Raw genomic sequence first — 9,172 nt, 5'->3', positions numbered from 1 at the left:
ATAAGTACTCAACTCTAATATAAAATTAAAATTTATTCAATTTAATTTAAGATACTCAAAGATACCTAGTAACTTTTTTTAAAATTGAATTAAACAAATTCAATTATCATAAATTTATTTTCAATGAATGGCGAAAAAATATGGAGAGAACTATCTGTTTTTAAAGTGTACTATGGGGGTTGTATAAGTTGTAAACATGTGTTTTTCGTGACAATGAATTATTAGCGCAAAGGTTTCATTATATTATAACCTTTTTTAAAGCTTGAAAAACTTCAAGTCATTTGTTGATTTGGATGCATTTGTATCCCATATAAGTTTGCAATGAATCTATCTTCTTTTATGATTGTCCTCCACTCAGATGTAGTAAAATTATACACAAAATAAAAAAAATACACACAAACACACACACACATATATATATATATATATGAAATTATTTATAATTATTTATATAGAATAATAAGAATAAATGAACTTAAAAAAATAATAATAGAAAAAGGAAAAGAAAAGACTAAATGGATAAAAGATAGTACAAAGATGATCAAGCCAAATCTCTTATTTGATCCACACTACCTAGAAAGCCAAATTCTTTGCCATGCTTTATTTATTTTATTTATTCTTAGGTGAGACATGCAACTTTATATTTTGGACCAATAATATCAAAATATATATTTTTTATTAGTACATACATATACAATAATTTGTTCACTTTGTCAATCATTAATCCCAATAACAAAACAAGATAGCTAAGAAATATGATGAAAAGTAATCAAATAAAGTTGAGGCACTTATTGCAAAGTCAAAACATTCTTTTTATAAAGACTAAAGTATTTTATCTTTATACAACTAAAATTAAATATATTTCAAAATTTAAGATTAGGCAACAGATCTGTGTATAAATTTATTCAAAAAAATCATCTCATTTCAAAGAAGTAATGTTTTTCGATAAAATTATTAACAAGGAGATTAATATCATATAAAAAACTATTACTTATATATTTTAGTGAACTTTTTTTATTAATGATTTTAGATTTTTTTAAATTATATTCATAAATTCTTATGCATATTTATCACTTGTAATATTTAAATTTTTATAAATATTTTTAATAAATTTTTTAATATCAATAAAGATAACACTAAAGAAAGAAACAATTTAGCTTTTGCTGGTGTATACTATTATAATTATTTAAACAATTTTCGTCAACCAGTTGACATGCATAATTAACTTTTTTTTACTTATGACAAGCACATAACTGTAAAGATGTACAATAAATAAAATATAAAATAAAATATTATTAATTAAGGGTATATGCACGTATAAAATTCTCTTAGTAGAAAGCCAAATTGCATGATCCAACATGCTTTTGTTTGCAACTTGAGATGGTCCTTTATCTATCGTGCAAGGACCTGTCAAATTAAATTATTAATTAATTTTTATATATAAATTTTTGAATGATATCGGCAATTTGGCATTATGCAACCACTATTGAGTTGATCTAACGTTATTAGATTTTGTGAAATTTTTTCTTTGTGACTTCAAGCACAAATTTTTTGTAAAGAATTATATTTAAAAAAATAATTACAAAATTTAAATCAAATTAATTATTAATACTTGATTATTGAATTAAAATAATAGTTACAAAGCAAAGCTAAAACTAATCATTACATTAAGAAATCAACTTTTTTTAATTAATAAATTATTAAGAATAATAAATGAATAAGGATTAAATATTTGAATTGTTAAAATAGAACAACACAAATTAAAAAATATATATTAATTATTGAAGAAAAATAAAACCAGTTAGCACTATACAATCACAGATAGAAAACCTTAACTGATGTGACTCCTCACATACTACATGGTTCCCTAGGCATTCTAGTTTCTTGGCAACTGTGATTGTGACTCTAACGCACACAGACATTGCCATTAATTTAGTGTGGGGCTATATTGGTTTTTCTACTTGTCCTCCTTTCCACCATGACTGTCTATACTATAAGCTCTTTCCTTGTCACAAAAATAGGACCACACATTCTTTTAAGATTTAAAATTATTTAGCCAAAGGCAGGATAGATTATTCTATTATGATTGTGATCAGATTTAAATTTCTTTTTATTCTTAATATTTATAAAAATATTTTAAATTATTCACTAAAATAATTCTGTTTTATATCGAGTAAAAATCAAATTCATTTTTTATAAAGGAATTATTTTTTACTAGTTGTGTTAATTATCTTTATAAAATTTGGATCACAATTTTAATACCCTTGTTTGTTAGGTTTTCATTTGCACGGAAAGGTATGAATATAGTTGTAACTTCAACTTATCTATGTAAATTGACAAGAGAGTGTTGTACAATAATCTTACTAGGATTTAGTACATACAATTCCCTTTGTTGAGTCATATTTTCTCATTTTGGACAATTCAAAATTAATTTCAGGCAGTGACTTTACTCCCATTTGAATGAAAATGGTTATTATCATGATGGCATGATAGGTAAAAAGAATTTAGAAATTATGATTGCAAAAGGACATTTACGACATTCTATGAGTACATAGATTGCTATAACCATAGTTGGACGATTAAGTTTTGTTGACTATGGTCTTTAGTTATCCTTTTTTGTCAACTTATGATTTTTTTCCCACTTTTTTGTCCCTTCTTTTTCCATAATTCATTTATATAATAAGGTAGCATAACTTCATTTTCTATATCCATTTTAAACCATATATATTTATAAAACTAAGAGATATAATTAATCTGAATTATAAGATTTTAACTATAAGATTTTTTTCTTTTTTTGGTATACAAAATTTTAAATCCAAGATCTTACTTAAAGAAAATCAAATGTATATCATTTGAATCTTTTACAATAAATGAAATTTAACTCTAAATATTGTCATTCATTATACCGAATATTTTTGCCTAACAAACTTTACTTTTCTTCATTTTTATAACTAAATATTCTACATTTCTACCTAGCATATCTCAAATTTGATGAAAAAAATTATGTATAAAAGGGATTAAATTTCTATGCCATAAATATATATAAATAAAATATTTTTTTATTTTTATAATCATATCAACATTAATATGAAATTGAATTCACAATTGAAAATTCTCGGCTAATTAACAAGGCCATAATATTAAGAACTAAATAAAACTATTGTCAACCGCCATTCAAGATAAGAACTAAGACTATATAGTTCATACAAAAGTAGCACTTTTATGGAAATTAAATGGGCCCAAACACATTAAACTTGTCATTCCAACATTTTAGGAAACAACATGAGTATTGGGATGACAATCCCAAATTGGTGGACGACATAGAGAAATATGCCAATGTTTTTGTTCTGTCTATCTTGGGATTTATCTCCTTAACGTTTTTAAATTTTTTTTATATTTAGAATATGCTATGCACATATGATTGGTTTGGTATTAAATTCTAAACTTTTATTCAATAAGAATATAAATTTAAAATATAAACTACACAATTTAAACACAGTTTCAAGTGTCTTTAGTATGGTTCAATAAAAGTTAATCTTGTAAAATATTAAAATGAATTTAGAGTTTAATGAACTAAGAATTTAACAAAAATTAATTAAATTAGTCTTGTAAGCCATCAAAATAGACTAAACTAATGATAATTAAAGTCAATAAAAATTAATAATACAAATAAAAATATTTACTTAGTACACAAAAGCACGGCTATTCAGTGGGTTAATTAGTACTACAATGATGACTTGGTTGACAAGTAAATTAAAAATATATCAGCATGCATAGAGTTAAACTTAATGGATGAAATTAAAAATTTGACTAGTAACGGTTAAAAACTCATATCATCATCAAATGTATACATATATACCGTATTGACTGATGAGTACTTGTATCTAACAAAATGTCAAGTAAGAAAAGAAAAACACTTTGAAATTACTAACATAAATATTTGTTTATTTATATTAATTGTCGCATCAACTTTTTGTTTAAACCATGATGACCAAGCCTTAGCTTTCCCCACTCTACTACTTAGATTATTGGTATAGCCGTAAAAGATATATATACGTTTTGCACATGTCATCAGTATTAAACCATTAATTGTGCCCTAATAATGTTGCTAATGTACTATGTCACAATTCACAAGTCCCTTTCTTGATAGTTTGTTCATGTTTCTAGTCCAACATTGTGGAATTTTTCATATGTTAGTTTTTGCTTTAATTTGCCTCCTTCGCTAATCCACCGGTTTATCTAAATTGGTTTCAAAGAATTGAATCAAATGCTTTCTTAATTCATTTTTCTTTATTTTTTGGGCGAATATTCATCTCAACTCTTGATAATTTTTTGAAAGACTTTTGAGGTGTTCAATAAAAAATATTATTTTCGAACTTTGATATTTAATTTTGTAGGATGATTAAATCCTTTTTAACGATCTCTCTTCAAAACATACTTATATGACACGTTAATTACTAATATATCTTCTATTTAATTTTTATAAGTAAAACAATATAAACAAACTAAATGTTATTAACAATTATTCTTAAAAAACAACGAGACTTTCAATAAAATGAATTTGTCAATCTTAGTTGATTCTTAATGGATAGATCAACAGTTTAACATGTCATGTAGGTTTATTTCATTAATTAAAAAAGAAAATATTGATAAAAAAACTAATCAGTCTCATAAAAATAAAGACTAGGACAAAAAGATTATTCTTTTAATTGAAGACCTAATTATCTTTTAAAATAATTGTCAAAAATTATTTAAATTTTTTTCTTATTTTTTTTTTTCACTATAATTATTTATATGGTTTAGTTGAGCTAGCATACTATACTTGTATGAACTAATTTTATGTATATGTTTTTTTATGACTTAAAAGTAATGAACAAAGAAATAGCAAAAAAATTTAAAGAACTGCTTAAGAAGCAGAGTAATTTTGTTAAATATTATTCTCAAACTTTTTTTAAGATTAACAAAATTTCACGTAATGATAATGAAATTTTATTATCGTTTTTGTTATAATGTTGACTACTGTATTTACATTTTTCAAAATCAAATAAATATTAACACATGCATTATTTTCAAGTCATGATATTTCTGATCTTATGTACTAAAAGATCAACAAAATTAGAATTAACATAAAAATTATTAACAAGACTAAAAGTCTATCTCCACATAATCTGTCTTATAAATAATATTTTTGTGATCTAAATTCTAGAATAAAAAATATCCACGCTAAATAAAAAATAACCCCTCTTACAAAATATTCTTATATATGTATATGTCTTAACGTTGATTAATAAAGACAAATATAATATTAAAAGTCAATAGCTACTTATTATAATTATTTTAATTAATCATGGTTAGTGTTTGCTAAACTTGTTCAATTGAGGGTCTTTAATTAATATTAATATTTGAGTGAACGCTTATGATCAAACAAATGCTAATTGGTCAGTCCTTACGTGTAACCATGTTTCTAAGTTGTTTTTCCTATTTGGCTCATGTTTATTAAGACGGTTGAAGAAACTTGATGGAACCCACCATGACAATGATCTAAGAGACAATTAGGCCTTTTCTCCTAATACTGAATTTTGATAAAGACTTTCCAACCATTCATTAAGATATGCATTGAGTAAAGATTTAATTACTCTAGAAGTTTATATAATTTCTTTCAATTTTCATTGAAAGTTGAAATATTATTTTAATTTTTTTATAATTTGGTTAAGTTTTAATTTCATTTTTATGTTTAATCGTTTTATTTTTGTTTCAAAACATTTTATTTTATTTTATTTTTATTCTCTAATTAAAATTAAATTTTTTTTAAACATATTTGTTTATTCTATTTTTTTATTTTTTTCTTTTTTTTGTGTGTAATTTTCCCCCTTAAATCGTACAACCACAACTATAATTATTATAATTACAATTTTTTTGCGTTACCTAATAAAAGATCTAATGAAAAAAGGATATTTCTAAAAAAAATTTAACTAAAAAACTAAAATAAGATAAAATATAATATTTAAAATAAAAATAAAATATTTTAAATATCAAAAACAAAATTAAAATTTAACACTAATATATATTATATGAACTAAAACAATACTTTACTTCTTATTAAAGTCTCTATATAATTTATGATGGAGTCACTCACTTCTCTCTGTTGCACAAAATTTTTGACGTCGCGGTAGTTTAAAATTTTTAAATTAAATCCTTATTATTCAATATAATTTTTTAAAATTTAAAAATGATGTGATAAAGTTTTTAAATTATACGCAAATTTTCAGAATAAATAAAAACAATTATTTATTATCGTGTGGTATACGTGTTTAATTACAAAAGTTTTAAACTAAAGAGACCTAAATGAAAAAATATTTTTATATATATTGTAGAAAAAACTTGTTAATGTTTTAGAATCATATATTGCGATTTTATGTAACTGAAAATAATGTTTTGCATGCACAACACATAGGAATCTGATATCTAGATATCTATTAATAATCTTGATTAAAAAAATTAGCACCTAATTAAGTCATTACATGACCACTTCCCTAAAGTAGGCTTGCCCTGCATCTTACTAGATAGAGACACTGACCCAAGAGCAAATCCAAGCACAAGGAACAACCGAACAAAAGGATAAATAAATAAATTTTAAATTTTTATAAAATATGGAAACATATTGAATATGATGATATGTGATAAACATGTTCAATTAAATTTTTTTTATTAAGATATAATTAAACATAAAAAATATACATGTCAAACAAAAATAAACAAATATCATATCTAAAATATATCTGATATACGAATACGATAATTTATCGAAGTGTTGGTGTCTCTTGGGTAACATCCCTTGTTTGGATAAGTGTGCTCAAACTATAATGTTTTCCATTATTATTATTCCAATGGGGACTCACATATTACAAGTCCATTTCAATCTGATATTGCACATCAAGATGGATGCTTATTTGTGCTTGCATATGCTATAGTTGTTTGATACTTATACCTGTGGCAGTTGTTTTGCCTTAATTTAATGAAAATAATAGTCACAAATTAATATATATATCTTTGTGTGCAACAAAATTTATCAATTCAACAGTTGAATAATTTTAACATGATCTTATTATATAAAGTTCAATCCAAGAAAGTTTCAAAAATTTAAAATTAATTTGATATATCATCATAATATATACTTTATTTTGTAAAAAATTAAGAGCTAAGCTAATTAAGGACCACTCATTTACAGGATTATTGTGACATTGACATGTTACAATTTATATATATTTTTCATTTGGATTAGCTACCAAGTTCTTTGAGTGGTTGGGGAAGTACGTATAAATGTATATCTCAAAGTACATATAAAGATTGTTATTATTTACGTATAAAGTATAGTAGCAAGGTTTATCTAGTGCAATTTTTAATTAAGACAATTTCTATATATGTATACTGATAATGTTGCGATTGCGACCCTGAGGTTGGTAAAAGTGGTAGGTAGTTTGGTTCTTTAATAAGAAGTTTTAGGTTTTAGTTATAAAAATAGGAAATAAATTTTATTAAGAACTAAAGCACTTAACCCTTCTTTACAATATATCAGCTAGGTTGGATTGGATTGTTTTTTGTTAATTTAGTTTTTAATAATAGAACTAATCATATGCCAGTAATTTAATAAATAGAAAAGAAAAGGAAAATAGAAACAAAAGAAAGCCTTTGAATTTTGCCGATGTGCAATTTAAATAAATCACAAACATTTAAACTGTACAATCAACCGTCCAAATAGAGTTAATACTCAATTTGGTCTCGAAATTTGCACGCAAGTCTCAATTTAGTCTTTAAAGTTTTAATTACCTCTATTTAGTCTCTAAATTTTATAAATGTGCCTCACATTAGTCCTTGAGATGATTTTTAGTTTAAAAAACGTTAATAAAATGTTGAAATGGATAATCAAATGCCACATTGAAACTTGTAAAATGATGTAGTTTTGGTTTTGGCATTCAAATAACTCAAAAATGAAGTCGCATCACTTGTTTTGTTAGGTGTAGAGTTTCAATAAACACCATTTATGATGTTGTTTTTGAGTTATTTGAGTGTCAAAACTAAAACGATATCATTTTACAGAATTTAGTTTGGCGTCCGTCTATCCATGACAACATTCTATTAATGTCTATACAGTGAAAATTGTTTCAAGGACTAACATACGTCATGTTCGCAAAGTTTAGGGACTAAATAAAGGCAATTGAAATTTTAGGAACTAAATTGAAGTTCGTATGCAAATTTAGGGACTAAATTGAGTATTATCTTTTTAAAATGATCAAATAATATAAAAAGAAAATTCTCTTTTGGTAACTTTTTTTTCGTCAAAAATTATTTATCTAAAAAATTTAGATGACATTAATAGTTAGATAGTTAGATATTTTACACTTTGTTTACATAAAAATTGTTATGGGATTCTTAAATTTTATATAAATTATTTTTTATATTTGTCTTATGTTAAAAGAAAAATCAAGTGTCAATAAAATTAAGTTTTAAACATTTTAATTGTAAAAGTTATGATATTAGGTCATAAAATTAATTATTTTAAGAGTTTAAACAAATAAAAAATAATGATGTGATTGCCAAATAAAACTTGGCATGAAGGGGGAACAGAAATAAAGTATAACGGATTGTTAATGCAAAACTTGATGGTTTTCATCCATTCATGCACCATGACTAAGGTTGTGTAGTTAATGTGGGTGTTACTTTTGTAATTTGTATGTGACTAAAATTGTGTTAGAAACAGTGAATGAGTAGAAACAACATAATGTTATTGTCCTAGGCCTAATCAAATAGATTAATTATGATCTAAGATGTGGTGCACTAAATAATGTTTCTCCCTATACTTGATTTTGACATAACCGTACCATGACAATCTTTCTATTTTACCATGTTTTTGTTTGGTGGAATTGGCTATTCTTAGTGTCTAATCCGATTAGTCATTCATACCAATTAGCGTGGCATATCCCCCAAATCTCGCAGTGTTTGTGACACAATTAATGGATGAAGATAAACTTATTATTAACACAATGCAATAAGTTGTTCTTAGGAATGTGATTTTTTTTACGGTATCTGAACTCTAACAGGTTAAGAATTAATTTGTTATCAATTTAAAATTTACTTATAAGTTTATTATTAATTAATTAATAAATTATTATAT

The sequence above is a fragment of the Arachis duranensis genome, chromosome 2, assembly GCF_000817695.3.
Source record: "Arachis duranensis cultivar V14167 chromosome 2, aradu.V14167.gnm2.J7QH, whole genome shotgun sequence".
NCBI lineage: Eukaryota > Viridiplantae > Streptophyta > Magnoliopsida > Fabales > Fabaceae > Arachis > Arachis duranensis.
This window is presented reverse-complemented; position numbering follows the sequence as displayed.